The sequence below is a fragment of the Hoplias malabaricus genome, chromosome 16 (genome assembly GCF_029633855.1).
Source record: "Hoplias malabaricus isolate fHopMal1 chromosome 16, fHopMal1.hap1, whole genome shotgun sequence".
NCBI classification, from domain to species: Eukaryota; Metazoa; Chordata; class Actinopteri; order Characiformes; family Erythrinidae; genus Hoplias; species Hoplias malabaricus.
The window spans coordinates 5,539,651-5,556,372 of NC_089815.1; positions in this window are offsets into that span (position 1 = coordinate 5,539,651).

Genomic DNA, 16,722 nt, shown 5'->3' on the forward strand with positions numbered 1-16,722 from the left:
GTGGTATTTTAACCAAATACATGTCAGATGTTTGATTAAGACCCCTGACAGTCAGTAGTTAGCACTGGTCATCCACAGCCTACGCCAAGTTAAAATTAGCTTGGACATTGCCAAGCAATGATGACTGTCTGTGTGCTGTTGGAATTTGAATCAACACCAAAATAGACATCCTGAGTAGTTGTGAAAGCAGCCTGGGTGATTTTTTCTTTTTTTCTTTTCTTTAAGCCTGTCCTGTCTTCAGATTACCTCTCACTTCTCCAGAAGCTTCAAATCTCTAAAGCTTCTAAAGCAAAGAAAAGTCTTAAGGAATATATCCCGAAATATTTAATCAGCATATATTATCATTGTCCAATAAACAAAACATGTATCTTTTAAGAACAGTAATTTTACAGCAGAAGTGGAAAAAAAACTTACATTTCAATGGAAGTGACTGTTAAAAAAAATCCAAGCAATTTTGGAGCATTTTTATTGGTTCATTCATCATGAAATTTTCACACAATGTGAAGGACAGCTGCTGTGTTCAAATGAAGTAGTAAACAAAAATATCCTCAAAAATGGAGATCATTTTCATTGGCCAGATTATCATTGTTTACATTGCAGCAAAGTTAGCTGGGCAGAGGAAGTGGGTGGGGCCAGAGGACCAGCGATCAGCTGCTGGAAAGCTGTGGCCCTGTGTCTTTGTGGGTAATTGGACATGATCTTCGGTGTGCTTGCATACTGACACATTTCCTGGAGGGCTTTCCATGTCTCTGGCCCTTGCTGCCTCTGACCAGGGGGCAGACATAGACGCTCTCCAAATAAACCCCAGCGTGCATCAGCTGTCCAGCTCCAGCACTGGCCCCAGGCTCAGACGCTCTGTAACCAAGCAGAGTTCTCAGAATGAGAAGTGTGTCAATCTGACGGCTGCCTCTGTTGACAGCAGCTCAAAGTAGACCAAATGACCACAGCCCAGGCCATCTATCCTTTATCAAGTTGAAGACAAAAATCCCATGTGCTGTGACTGTCAGTGTTGATTATATTAGGACTTGATTATTCTATCAAAAACTTTGCCCCTGAATTATATTATGCTAATTATCAAACTAGGCGTCACGGTGGTGCAGCAGGTTAGTGTCGCAGTCACACAGCTCCAGGGACCTGGAGGTTGTGGGTTCGGTTCCCGCTCCGGGTGACTGTGAGGAGTTGGTGTGTTCTCCCTGTGTCTGCGTGGGTTTCCTCCGGGTGCTCCGGTTTCCTCCCACAGTCCAAAAACACACGTTGGTAGGTGGATTGGCGACTCAAAATGTCCGTAGGTGTGAGTGTGTGTGTCTGTGTTGCCCTGTGAAGGACTGGCGCCCCCTCCAGGGTGTATTCCCGCCTTGCGCCCAATGATTCCAGGTAGGCTCTGGACCCACCGCGACCCTGAATTGGATAAGCGGTTATAGATAATGAATGAATAATTATCAAACTAGTTTTTAAAACGTTTTGTCATGTAATATTCAAAGCATTGCAGTGTGACAAAAATGCTTTTTGTCAATTTATGTTTTCATTTTTTGATATAGGACTACAATTCCCAGCATCCATTCCATAAACCCATTGCACCCTTTTTTTCAGTGATGATTCATCATGTTATGAAACAAACACCGCACAGACACCTAGTGGCTAGAATGTATTTGAGAAATTCTGTCCGTTTAAACCTGGTCGCCCTCATTTAGGGGACCCATTCTGTGGAGCATAAATTGATTTATTTAAGGACAACAAAGCAGTTGAGCAGCGCACTATGAAACGTGACACAAAATTTGCTTTCATCATCATTGCACAGCATTCATCCATTGTCTGTAAGCGCTTATCCAGTTCAGGGTCGTGGTGGGTCCGGAGCCTAACCGGAATTACTGGGCGCAAGGTGAAGTCACATCCTGGAGTCCGTCACAGGGTGACACATTCACATGTATGGACACTTGAGTCACCAATCCCCCTACCAAAGTGTGTTTTTGGACTGTGGGAGGAAACCCACGCGGACACAGGGAGAACACGCTAAACTCCTCGCCAACAGTCACCCGAAGCAGGACTTGAACTCACAAACTCCAGGTCCCCGGGGCTGATTATTGCATAGCAGTATAATCAAATATGAAATCAAATTTGGCCAGTGGTTACCCACATACTCTTGAGTGGCAGGCAGCTGCCTTAAAGCCTTGTTTAGTTGAGGGTTAAATGCCTTGCTCGTGCACTTTATCCATGAATGTTGAGGGAGTAGAATGTGTTGTTCTTTCTCTCCTTTGCCTCCTTTTTTCTATTAGTCCAGGACACCTTCTGAAACTATGCCCATTTTCCTTATGGATAGGTATTACATAATCACTTTTTAGTCATTATTAATAGCTCACTGCTCATTCATTAAGGTCAGTTGTAATCAAACCTATTTATATACAGGGTCATTGTGTATAATCAGGTAATTGGAACAACTCCATTGGCAGACCTGAATTAGTTTTGCAATGGGTCTGAGCTGTGCCTGGACCTGTTTGGCACTTCTGCTCTCCCCCCACTTCCCTCGGTCCACTCCTGCTCATCATCATCTTTCTGCAGCTGAGATGGAAAACACAAACAGCTTGGGCTTGTCTCCCTCAAACCCAGCAGATGCTCGCAGCCTGACAGCCGGAGCAGAAATAATGAAAGCCTATATATTTAAACATATTTATATTACTAGTGAAGAAGGAAGCAGATTGCTCCTGTTGGACTCTCCTCAAATCCTCGCCTGTGCCCGTTTTCCCCGGTAAGGGCACGGCTGAGCTAAAACTGGCATTTAGGTTTGCCTTTGATCCTACTCAGCAAGACACCTCTGCCCATCTTATCTCCACTTGATGAAATTTATGAAAATACTGCCCTGGAGTAGATATATTTACACACACACACACAATCGCACAAAATGTTCCAGTCAGTGTAAAGCCACTCAATAAACTCTGACGTGGCCCTTTGTTTATACTCTTTGTAAGAGCACTGCAGGACCATTAAGTGTCCCCAAACAGTGGTCAAGCAATCTCAGTCAGTCCCAATGAGAAAATAATGATGCACCACTCACTTTGTAAGAATTACAAAAGGAGATGTTCATTCATTCATTCATCATCTGTAAGTGCTTATCCAATTCAGGGTCGCGGTGGGTCCAGAGCCTACCTGGAATCATTGGGCGCAAGGCGGGAATACACCCTGGAGGGGGCGCCAGTCCTTCACAGGGCAACACACACATTCACTCACACCTACGGACACTTTTGCGTCGCCAATCCACCTGCAATGTGTGTTTTTTTTGGACTGTGGGAGGAAACCGGAGCACCTGGAGGAAACCCACGCGGACACAGGGAGAACACGTCAACTCTTCACAGACAGTCACCCGGAGCAGGAATCGAACCCACAACTTCCAGGCCCCCTGGAGCTGTGTGACTGCGACACTACCCGCTGCGCCACCGTGCCGCCCTCCAAAAGGAGACGTCACTATGCAAATTAGTGAACACTAGGGTTCAGGTAGAAGTGCCGACTTTTGGCCACTGTTTTTAGTAGAACTTCCCAACAGTTCTAATATGCAACGTCTTTAAGGAGGGTCAAGGTGTGTTAAAGGAGTGTGGTAAAGGCAGGTATATGAATTTTGCAATGGACAGAGCTTGGCTTCCGGCTCCACACACACACATACTCTCATGGATGAAATGTGCACTGGCCTTGTTTGACTAGACACTGTGACATAATCAGGGCCTTATTTAGACATTCAGTCATATGTTAACAGCACTCTCTATCAATGTCTTTTACGGTAAGGAACGTTGTAATAAACGTACAGAAAAACAAATATTCCAGAGTGTCCGATCCTATTGGTGATGCTTTTTTATGGTGGATATACAAGCTGTGTGTCCACAATTTGTGTGCATGAATTCTTGTACATCCATCATTTCAAGATTCATCTACAAAAGATTGAGATTCACATGATGGACCATGTGCTGAACCTCACACTCTCACTTATTACAGTGAGTTGAGGTCTGCATGGTTGGAGATGCCTCAGATCTGCCTCAGCTGGAGCTTAGAGACACAGCCTGGGGGGCCTGTGTGTGTTTGTGTGTATGAGGCAGGTGCATTTGACTCCACTGTGGCCATTCCCCTCCACCAACCACATTATACCCCTCTCATTTCACTAAACACAAGTCACAAAATAGTCTAAGCCCACATTTATGAATTTGATATGTTGTCAGAACAAGTACGTTAACTATGAATCATTCATTAAAAACAACAACTTCAAAACAGGAGGTGAAACAAAAACTAAAGAAAATGTAACAGAATCTGTGTAAGACTGAACTTTGGAGGTATGATAAGTTAGTTCTGCTTTACTCTGATTTACTACGTTACAGTTTTGTTGACAGCTCCACCTCCTTTCAGACCCATAATGCTGAGGTGTCTTGCAGCAGAGGGTTAAACAGAAATACCAGACTTGATAGAAGATTAGAATCTGATTGTCTTTACTCTCAAAGATTGTAGTTTTAAAGGGAACACACTCTATCCCTGTTCACAAGTGAGTTCTGAGGTCTGTGCCATGCTTTGGTCAAAATACCCCAAGGATCAAACACCACAGGAGTGTTCCCCCCAAGTCTAAACAGCCTTAGTTTAGCACCTGTGCTTTTAAATGAGAATGAGCCACACACAGTGAGAAGCCCCTGCATGAAGTGAGGCACATCAAAAGCTGCTTTTGTCTTCCTTCTCTGTATATTTTCCCTGTTTTTTTGCCCAGGCATTTGAGGTTTTGTTGGTCAGTGTGTTTCTAGTTCCAGTCCCAAACCTGTGTAGAATGCAAGGGGTGGATCAGGAAGGGCATCAGGTGTAAAACATATGGTGACCACCTTATGGGAACAGCCAGAAATGGAACAACAACAACTACTACTACTACTTATTTCTCCCAGCCAGTGTGGATGACGTGTTTTCCCCTTTAGAGTGAGAGAGCCAGGGCTGTTACTAACTCATGACAGTTAAAGCGTGAAGACTATCTGTCTGAAACCAAGCACAAAAATCCAATGAATATTGCTCACAGTGAAATGCGCAGGGCAAAGGCAGAAATGCGAATGGATTTTTAGGTCCCTAATACATTAGTTGAACAAAAGAAATATAGTGACACGCCATGCACCCAACCTATTTAACTCCTTGGTTTATTATAGAGGATTTGACAGTGTTAGCGTAAGAAGGCAGTGACAGAAGGTTCTTCTGGAGCGATAATGTAATTAGAATTGCTGCTGATGCAATGTGTGCTTAATTGAAAAGCTTTTAACCTAATGTCTTCTCTGCTTTTAAAGATGTCAGTTCTATCAGGGTTCATTTGGCAGCTTCTTTGAGAAACTTAAAGCCTTAAAACTAGAATGAAAAGCATGTTGTTCCAGGAGTTATGTTCCAGAATCTAGTCCGTGTCTGGGAATATAGGCCAGAAAGCCGAGGACAAATGCTCATCCAGAATAATTTATGTCATTAAGTGTATCAGTTGTTGAGTTTGTCACCTATTGCTGCTTCTACTCTTCTGAAAAAGGTTAAGACTAAGGGTTGGAACATTAGTAAGGTCAGGTACTGAGGTTGGATGCTTAGTATTGGCTACAAAGAATTTGGATATGTTTATTGTTATTGTTCAGAGTAAGTCGTACAGTGTTTTAAACCACTTCAGCAAATCTGCTTCATTTTAATGAGGAGTCGTGTGATTTGAATGAATTGGAAGAAACTGTGGTTGTGTGTTTACAGAATAGATTCTGTCTATTGACTTGTAGCTGGGTCATTCTTTAAAGGAACGGTAGGTGGTATTTTGTTTACCTTTAAATATAACTGAAGTGGTCAAAATCTGATTTAAACCACATATATATATATATATATATATATATATATATATATATATATATATATATATATATATATATATATAGGGTGGGCCACTTATATGGTTACACCTTAATAAAATGGGAATGGTTGGTGATATTAACTTCCTGTTTGTGGAGGGGGAAAACTTTTCAAGATGGGTGGTGACCATGGCAGCCATTTTTAAGTTGGCCATTTTGGATCCAACTTCAATGGGAAGAGAGTCATGTGACACATCAAACTTATTGGAAATTTCACAAGTTGATTTTAACGTAACTTTTATTCTTTCATGAATTATTTACAAGTTTCTGACCACTTATAAAATGTGTTCAAAGTGCTGCCCATTGTGTTGGATTGTCAATGCAACTGTCTTCCCCCACTCTTCACACACTGATAGCAACACCGCAGGAGAAATGCTAGCACAGGCTTCCAGTATCCGTAGTTCAGGAAAGTCATCTAAATGTTAGCGCCCTGTAAAGGACTGGCGCCCCCTCCAGGGTGTATTCCTGCCTTGCACCCAGTGATTCTCTGGACCCACCGTGACCCTGAACTGGATAAGCGCTTACAGATAATGAATGAATGAATCAAAATGTTAGTGACTATAAACTGAAGAGTTCATATGTCCCAAGACTTTTTTTATTTTTTAGTGTCCCTTTAAAGGGAGGCAACCTCCCTCACACCCCTTCCTGTATTTAATTGGCCTCAGTGGGGGGAAAGGCAGCCAGTAAAAGAATTCTAAGCTTTGAAAACATTTTTATTGACATGATTACTGTTTGTGGAGCTTGTGGCTGCCAGATAAAACAGTTTCAGTCGTCTCTCGCGGTGTCTGGGTCTGTGAGGCGCTGAAAACGTATGTATTTCTCTGAAATATTGGTCTGTGTTTGTCCCTCTTCCTTTTTGGACAGTACTCTTGACACGAACACTAGGATTGCTCATGACCGGTTTGACGGAAATTTGGTCTCGTTTTAAAGGGGATAACCTAAGGTATGCTTTGTTTGTGTGTGAGTCGTGTATGGATTTTTCATACTTTGAGACGCCGCAGTTTTGTTTTTTGCTGAGGAATATATCGGAAGTTTGGAATATATTTTCAATCGCTTTAATTTGTTAGTCACACATTTTGCTTATAACCTCGTAATCCCAAGAGTTTTGGTTCGGTTGATATATAATATGTACCCATTGACTCTGGAATTTAGAGACTTTAAGCTTTATGTTGGTACTTTGACCCGTCGACTTTGGACCAGTAATACTTGAGATCAGTGGCGGATGCTGGTCTTTCAAGGAGGGGAAGCTCAATTTCGGCCTACATCATAAAATGTGTCTGTTTATTTATACGTAAATTCTACCCTCCATTCCTTTTCAAGAAAATGATCTGTGACCCTGTCGTACCAACAAGGCGTCTTTTCCAGGGACTTGACTAGTGTCCTCTCAATGGCCAGCAGAGCTAGGCTGCTTAAACGGCCTTGGCCCATGTGAAGTGTGTCCGCCTGTGAGTGCTTTGTGACGGTGGAGGGGCTCAGCAGCACCCGCTGGACAGAAACTGCGATAGAATTCAGAAAGACTGATAGAAGTCAGTCTCCAAACACAAGCAGCTACAAAAAAACCCACCAAAAATAGAAGCTCGATTTGTCGCTAGTCGTTTTTGTAACAAAGAAAATGCTGCTAAGAGGATTAAGAAAGTCTCCGGTTCAACTCAGAACAGAATGAAAATTTAATGCTCCCACGGATTTTTACACCAAAGGATCGCTGATTGGCTCATTTCGCTGTCAATCAAAAAGGGAATCAGCCTCAGACAGATCATCCAATCATCATGCAGAAGCTGAGCGTCTGGGCCAGCCGAGGCCAGCCCACTGCCCCATAGACTGTCTGTGTCCGATGGGTGGGACAAAGCTCAGCATTTATCCAATCAATCGTCTCGTTTCGCTGCTTCGCTATCGAGCGTCCACACTGTTTAAAGCACTGTGAAGCTGCGGGAATGTTTGAGAGGAAAGCCGCGTCTTTACCAGTGATAAGAAGCTGATTCTGAACAAAAGTTGAGCGTGTTGTAGTGCATATTTATTCAATGACATGTACACACAACAGTATATATTTGATCACTTATTTTTTGACATTTTAGGGGAAGCTGAGCTTTCCTTGCAGTCTTAGAGCAATCGCCTCTGCTTGAGATGTACTGATGGATATAAACAACAGGTTTTTTTTGCTGCTGTTTCTTCGATGCACCCATAAGCACATACACACTCAATGGAGTATGACCTAGTTTATTTAGAGAGAAAAAGCAATTTCTATAGAAAAAGATGTATAAGAAATCTGTATATAATCATATTCACAGATATTGTTTACTATTTTTTGCTTTTGAAACTATTGATTGTACCTTTAAGCTTGACTCTAGGTAGACATCTCTTGTACTGTCCAAAGAGAAACATGTAGCCACATGCCATTGATGGAGACATCCCCTGTGTGTACTTTCCCCTCACTCTCAGTCCCAGTCTTGTTCTCTCTCGTTCCGCAGCTCTTGGCTGGGGTCTTCTGACATGTTCTAGACTTTGTCAATTCTGCTGATAATGAAACAACTGCAGGAAGGACAGAGAAGCTGTGAAGAGCCAAACACCCACCAGACAGGAGAGGAGAGAGGAGCCATGTGAGGTTTATTCTACATTTCTGCGCAGGCTTTTTATCATAGTACTTGTACTAATTTCATAAGAGCATATGGGCTCATGGATGTGGGAGTAATTTATGCGTATGAGGCATGTGTACAGAGAGGCAGCAAAGATGCTTGCTTTGTTCTGCATTCTCAGGGGACACTCTGTCCTCACACGATTAGTGACCAAACATCGAGCCCTCCCCACGGGAACAATACCCATCTCTCACACCCTTCTCTCTCTCACACACACACAGCCCTCTGGAGGACCTCTTAATTGGTCACATTGATTAAATGTTCATGAGTCTAAGAAGAGGTCTTTCTTTCCGTGCTTTTTCAATGTTCTTCAAACGATCGTATATTGCTAAATGAAGGGGTCAGACGCAGGCTAGTTCAATTAAGCTGCTTTTCTTAAAGTAGTCGTCTGTCAGTCATGTCTCGTGTGCAGAGTGTGCAGACTAACGGATAACAGGGAACAGATAATAATCCATAATGAATGTCAGGGCTTTTTTTATTATTTTATGAAGAATAGCTTGTCCTTTTGCTACACAGAGATCCAGATTTGGGTCAGGGACAAAAAAATTGCCTGCTGGTTCATTTATAGACACATTTAATATGAACCTGCTCAGGAGTAGGCTGTCAGAGGTAATTATTCTTGTCTGCTGTGAGTTTAGCATTAAGCTAAGATGCAATGAAGTAACCCACTTATGTCTATTAAGTGCTGAAGAATTTATGTTGAATGCTGTCTCTCATAAAGCGAATGCTGTTCGTTGTGTTATGTAACTGTGTCTTTGCCATCCTCTCTATATTATGTACAGTCTCTATAATAAAACTGTTTCTTAAAGTGTAGTTATCAAATCTGTCGTCAGGATCCTCCCTCAGTTCACATTTCTGTGCTAGTCCGTCTTCTGATATGCAAACACCAGCATATGACAGATATTTTTTTGGGCGGAGGATTATTCTCACAGACATTGTGGTGGCAGGTTAGTGAGTGTTGCACAGGTACCAGTTTTTAAATGCTGCCCACTCACTAGCCTCTCTTTTAGACACACCTTCCTCATCTACTCTGCTCCTCTACTGCGGTACAAATTGTATAATTCATCCTCTAGTCCTTCACTGGTGGGCACTGCTACTGAGGTGTTTGAAACCTCCAGTAGCACTGCTGTGTCTGATCCACTTGTACTAGCACCACCCACACTAACACAACACCAAAACAAAATATAGAGTGTTTGAGAACAAGGTAGACAGAACGACATGGACAACAATCTGTAATTGTAGCATTACAAAGTTCTCCTGTATGGTCAGTAGAGCTGATAAGAGTGCATGAGGGTAACAATTACAAACAAGGGGGTGACTTTAATGTAAAGGTTATTAGATATCTGTATATTAGGCAGTGGCACTAAAAAGAACACTCAGATAGGGATTAGAAAGCATTTATGTATTTTTGTTATTTATGTTTTTTTAATAGGAATCATGTTAAATAAGAAATGTCCTATTGTTAAATAATAGGTTTTTGAGGTGCGCTATTAAACTGCTTTTGCTACAAGTGTATAAAACCACTGTTGTCATGCACGCAGGTTGTGTTCATTTATTTCCTTGCAAGGTGCATCTCTCCTGTTGTTCTGCATTGTCCCTGTGCTATGAGTAAGTGGAGGCTCTGTCTGCTTCTATTCATTTGAAGCGTGACATGCCTGAACCCAATTACTCCAGCCCTTGGGTAATTTAAACTGTTTATTTTGGTCGTCCTGACAAGAGCACCCCTCATCGGCAAACGAGTGGGAGTGAGTGTCCAGCCCTCAGCCAGAGAGTGACGTTGCAGCTGTCACCCGCAAGCTCCAGCCGTTCAAGGCCACAGGTGGCCTGCGTTCAATTGTTTCAACACACACACACACACAAACCTTCAAACACATACACACACATACCCTCAAACACACAGTGTCTTCCCTTAAGAGAGCTTAGGAATTATTAAAAATTAACCTGGGCTAAAAAAAGGCAAAGACAAGGAAGGGAAAAAAAAGCTCTGACTGTCTGAATGGTGCTGGCCGCATCTCCACCCAACTTTGTCTGTCTCCTTGCCAACGGCATCCTTTCCAAAGAGCTGATTTCCATATTTGCCTATGAAATGACTCAACACAGACAAGAGCGCGGGTCATCAAAGCACATGGTTGTGACCTGTGCACATTAAATTGTAGCCCTGACCTTGCGACCTTAGCCTACTCGACAGCATGTTGATTACAGAGGGATTAATGTAGCCAGGTTTGTTGCATAATTGTGGTTATCAGATTACATACAACCATATATGATGTATCAAGGCTGGATAATTTGCCTCAATCAGGATTAAGCACATCAGTAGGATGCATAATGTACCACTTATAGAGAAGTGGCCTAATGTCATGATGCTTCCACCACCGTACTTCACTGTGGCCATGGTGTATGAGCAAAGCTGGCTTCCTTCTTACCTTCCTTGTGGTTGGTATTATATACATTACCACTCCCTTTACAAACGAGTCTCTTTTTTTAATTATTATTTATATTATTATTATTTATTCATGTGTGCATTGATGTAACACTGGGGAGAAAAGTGAATAACCATCTCCACCCCTTGCCCTCACTTTTTGAGGACAGAGCTAGTGTGGAATTGCCCAGTTTTTATTTATTTGGACTAGATCAAGGTACATTGTCTCTTACTGTTTGTGCATTTCCTAATTCTTTCTGAGTTAGAGCCCTTGTGAAATTAATAAGTCATTGCTAGTTAAACAAAACCTTGTATCTCATTACTATACTTGGAAACTTAGAAAAAAAAAATTCTATGAGTAATGATTAAAAAAAATAGAAATAATTTGAAATAACATGGAATATTCTTCTTCTTTTGATCTGAACTAGCATTTAGTGATTTTTTGTCATTGTGACATCTATCACACTCCTGCATACACATCTGGAAGGTGTATTTCAACACTCTTTGGTCCGTTTCACCCTAGAAAGTGTAGTGACTACTGACCCTTGTTGGAATAAACCTTCACAGATGTTCAGCTGGGTTGTTTTGACATGTTTGTGCCTTTAGCCTTTTAAATGATGACTATTCCTTTTCTTTTAAAACAAACAATCTGGACACGGGCAACACTCTGGACAAGGTTTTTAATCCTGTGATAGAACATACATGTGATGTAGAGGCTCTGTGACGTGTATCACAGCAAGCTCCAGCTGATCCCTGACCACCTTCTTTCTGTTCTTTCCTCTGAGTGGTCATTGATGGTGTCTGGTGGTAATGTCCTGGTCACTGTTAATATTAAGGTAAAGCCATTGAGGCTCAGTAAAGGGGAAGCTCCCTTTCACGTGTCCTTGAAAATCTTAGATTTCTTTTATAGGAGGCATTTCTGTGATTTTAATACCCTCCAAACAGGCAATATCTGCATATGTTTCCCCTCAGGCTGAATGACCTATTGCTGTTCACCAAACTCCGTGGTACTCTGGTGATTTTAATCCCATCTGGATACACAGCTTCCTCACATATTAAATTCTTTCCAAGGCCTGAAATGATTCATTTGAAGGCTTAATTCTAAGAGCTAAGGTCATCACTGATTTAAATGCAGCATGTGTAACAGCATTTGACACACAGTGAGTTGGAAAATGTAAGTTCCATGCTGTGATAACCTCAGCAAAAGGCGATTTATCTCAGCAGAAGCTGAATGTGAAATTAATAAAAGGGGAAGGGGTAATGGCAGCAAAATGTGCCTCCTCCATACATGTCTGGGTGTGTCAGTGTATGATTAGATGAAGGTGATATGCTGACAGGAGCCAGGGGCAAATCTGGCAATGTGAGGACTTCATGTCATGCATATATTCAACAACAATTTCAGTTTGTACCCTTCACAGTTATCAATGATAAGAAAAACTGACATTTTCCACAACATCTGGAGCACAGCCTATAATTTCAGTTCCTTTAAGACTGCACCCACTGTGAGCACAGATGTTCAACAGCTTGTATAATATCCATAGGACATCGTTGACCAATAGTGTACATCATGGTGGAGCAGCTGCTCTATGCCATGAGTTTGTCAGAGGAGTAAACAACCCTTCACATACTAGGTTATGTAGTGGAATGACGGAGCTCCATCTTATACATTTGGAATGATTTTAAAAAGCCACATGAGGCATCATGCTCAGTTCCAAGCCCTGCCTAGAGATTTATAAAGCCCCTCCACCCAGCAATGGAATTCCATTACTACAGTTCAGATGTGTTCGAGTGCTGATTATGCTCTGGAACTAATCATTCAACACTGCAGTAATGTTCCAACATCTAGTGTCAAGATTTGACCAAAAAGTAGATGCTCTTCCTACAGCGAAAAAAAGGGGGCTCCATATATCTGCATGTGCTTATAGAAAGTTAACTAAACTTATACTGAAATGCTAATCACTTTTTTCTATTATGGTGGTGCCAGTCGACACTTGGCTCCTTTGAGAGACTGGAGTCACAGACAGTATACTGATATTGCATTAGCTCTAAGGATATTTTTAACAGCATATATCCATCCTGGCTCTTCTCCAGCACAGCGTCAGTGTCACTGTTCAAAGAGGTGTGTTTCTGTTCTGTGGTGTGTGTTTTCTGTGTGAAGGTAGGATTCGTTTTGTTTTTATGTGTTTGCAGCTATGTTTCTGTTGTTTGTAATTGGTTTCTCAGATTTGGTTGTTGCAATTGGAGCTTTGGATTTTTTTGGGTGTTATCTCCACGACTGTATACTGAATTGTATTAATAAGGCTTTTAATTAGATGTCAGAGCACTGCTGTGAGGATCTGATGGCATTTAGCCCTCAGAAATTTAATTAGGTTAATTACTGATGATGGACAATATGTTGTGGGTCACAAACACCACTCCAGCGTATCCCAAATGGACTCAATATTGTGCCATCACACCAGAGAACCCAGGTACAGTTCTGCACAGCCCAGTGCTGCCAGCCCGCTAGCATGCACTTGTCAAAGAGCTGGAGAACTCAAGCTAATCTTAAAGAATCACATTTTGTTTCATGCTTTCTTATGGAGGAGGTGGCTTGGAGGTGGACTAGTGGTGGTCTAAATCATAAGCCCGGTGATTCTGGCTCGGCTGTGGACCCTGAACTGGATAAGCAGTTAGACAATGAATGATTTTTGCATGTAATGTGAAACTTTGTGTGTTTGAGACTGACCACCATTATTAAACTGGTCACGTTTTAAGTGGCTCTCTAGCACCCACCCCCAAGCCACAGCCAGAAAGTAATGTGCATATTTTGGATGTAGTCACACTTATAATTATGTAATTACACTGATTGTGTACACTCTTGACGTATAAGAGCTGGATGGAATACACAAGTCTGGTTTTCTGTGAACAGCTACTAATAATAGCAGCGATTATATAAGACGCATAACTGCCCGAGCAAGATGATCTTTCTGCATGAGATTCACACGGTTATTACAAGCCCAGGATGATGATTACTGAGGTTAGAGACACATTGGACACCTGCTTGTCCAGTCTCTCTTCTGAAAGTGTATTCATTGATAATTGGTTGCCTTTTGCTGCAGGAGAAACATTGCTTTAAAGATCTGATGGCATTCAATGATGAAAGAATAGTGATGTTGAATGACTGCACAACTCATAACGAATGCTCTGGAAGGAGCGCTATTACTTCAGAGAACACAGCTCCTCTACTGAACTGCTTAATGCTGGAGGCTTTACACCCCTCTGGTCAACACATGGCATTTAGTGTGATTAAAACTGAGTGCCCTATTTCATTACAAGTTTTCTATGGAGATTACACAAGCTGTGCAGTTGCATCATTCATTAATTTAATAATAATTAACTGTAACCGTAATCTGAACAGGGATGGCTCCGGTTCTGTAATCAGTGGACAGCAACACACCCTGGAGAGGCCATCAGTCCATCCCAAGACATCCCACACTCACCCAGTCACTCACAAGTCTGGTCATTTTGCACAGCCAGTCAACACACCAACATGTGTTTTTGGATTGTGGGAGGAAACCAGAGCACCTGGAGGAAACCCATTCAGACACATGGAGAACACACCAAGCCCCTCACACACAAGGTTGTGATTGAACCCAGGACCCCGTTATCTCCATGCTGCCCCCTGCAGCTTTATTCTATATGATGTAACCACGTGTTTATGCCCACACGTGTTTATGCCTACACTCTGACTTATCACACCTTTCTTTCCGTCCATCACCTCAGCTACAAAGAGCTCTGTTCTTTTATATGCACACAGTGCCATAACAGTGTGTTTATGTGTGTTTCACAGTATTGGAACCCATTGCTTATCATCTCCAGCAGTCTTTCATTATCACTGCTCCTCCTTGCCCACATCCTCTGCCTCTGCTTCTGTTTCTCAAGGCTGCTGTCGTTATCAGCCACTCTGAGAGTTATCCAGCTCTGAGACAAGACTCGCAGCTGTCTGAGAACATCAGTACTTATGCTCTGGATGCATATGTTTATGGACACTTGTCACCACTTGTCCAATGACATATGTGCTGCCCCCCCTAATAAACAACATGCTCAAAAATTGGTGGACACCTGCTCAACTAATAGTTCTAACAATTCCTCAATATATTTTTATTAATAATAATAATAATAATAATAATAATAGGGCGGTACGGTGGTGCAGCAGGTAGTGTCGAAGTCACACAGCTCCAGGAACCTGGAGGTTGTCGGTTCGATTCCCGCTCCGGGTGGCTGTCTGTGAGGAGTGTCATGTGTTCTCCCTGTGTTTGCGTGGGTTTCCTCCGGGTGACTGTCTGTGAGGAGTGTGGTGTGTTCTCCCTGTGTCTGCGTGGGTTTCCTCCGGGTGGATTGGCGACTCAAGTGTCCATGTGTGTGAGGGAATGTGTCGTCCTGTGATGGACTGGCGCCCCCTCCAGGGTGTGTTCCCACCTTATGCCCAGTGATTCCGGGTAGGCTCCGAACCCACCATGACCCCTGAATTGGATAAGCGGTTTCAGACAATGAATGAATAATAATAATAATAATAATAATAATAATAATAATAATAATAATTAACATTGGTAAATGGTAAACTACAGAAAATCTAAATATGCTATTTCAACATTTTCAGTTTCAGTTGTAAAAACGCACCGTTTGTTGTGTTTAAAGCACTTTTCAAGTCTTGAGGTGGTCAGTAGTAAGGTAGTTGTACTGGGAGATGGCTGTGGACAATGAGCTGATGGCAAAGAGAGAGGGATGGCACACGGAGAAAAAAAAACCAAAACAGGTTTGAAATGTTTATTTTTATTTAAAAAAATTGAATTTATCATCCTATGAAGGATGCAACACTGATGAAGTACATTACAGTGTTCAGAGTGTGGACACAGCCAATAACCACAACATTAACCAAACCTCTGAGTCCTGCAGAGAACATCAACCAACCTGCAGCTGGATGTGGGGTCAGCTATGTGTAAAAATTGTGTGACCAACATTGCCTTTACCAGTGTTACTTTAGAGTGTTTCACCACCACCACAGAACACAGTTTTGCAGTTTGACATTCAGACATTTAGGAATATACATAATGATAGGATCACAGCTACGTACACTGTATGTCCAAACATTTCTCCTGAAATCATGGCTATTAATAGATAATTAGCCTCCCCTCATCACTGCTGCAACAGCGTCTGCTCTCCTGGAAAGGCCTTACCCAAACACTGAAACATTGTTTTGAGGATCTGATGGCATTCAGCCATGTTAGCTTTAACCAAGTTGGGTTCTGAAGTTGGATGATTAGTACTGGATTTCAAACACTGCTCCAAGGGTCCTGAGCACTATTTATACCATTCTAGCCAACACTATGGAGATACCACAAGTTGTGTACAAGCTACATAACTAAACTAATCAGTTATAATGGGTGCATTAAACAAATGACTAACAAATAGATCTAGACGGTCAGTGTGAGAGAGCTGACAAAGATGGAATGTATCAATCCTGCACCACTTTTCCACTGAATATTCTGGCCTTTTATTTTCTTTTAATTTTTAGTTGAACGCTTTTGTTTCTGACGATAATCTCCTGAAGGAAACTGCTTTGCGTGAGAACAGCTGACTGTAGAACAATGACAAATTGAAGACCTGGGACACTCATTTACAGGAAAGTGGTTTGGTTGTGCTGGTGGTGACTATTCAAGGACCTATTTTGTAATAAGGCAGCTTCATATTTTTCCCTCCTGACTACAGCACCGTGAGAAGTGCTGCTGTTTATTCAGGATCAGAAAAGACTGGTTAATCT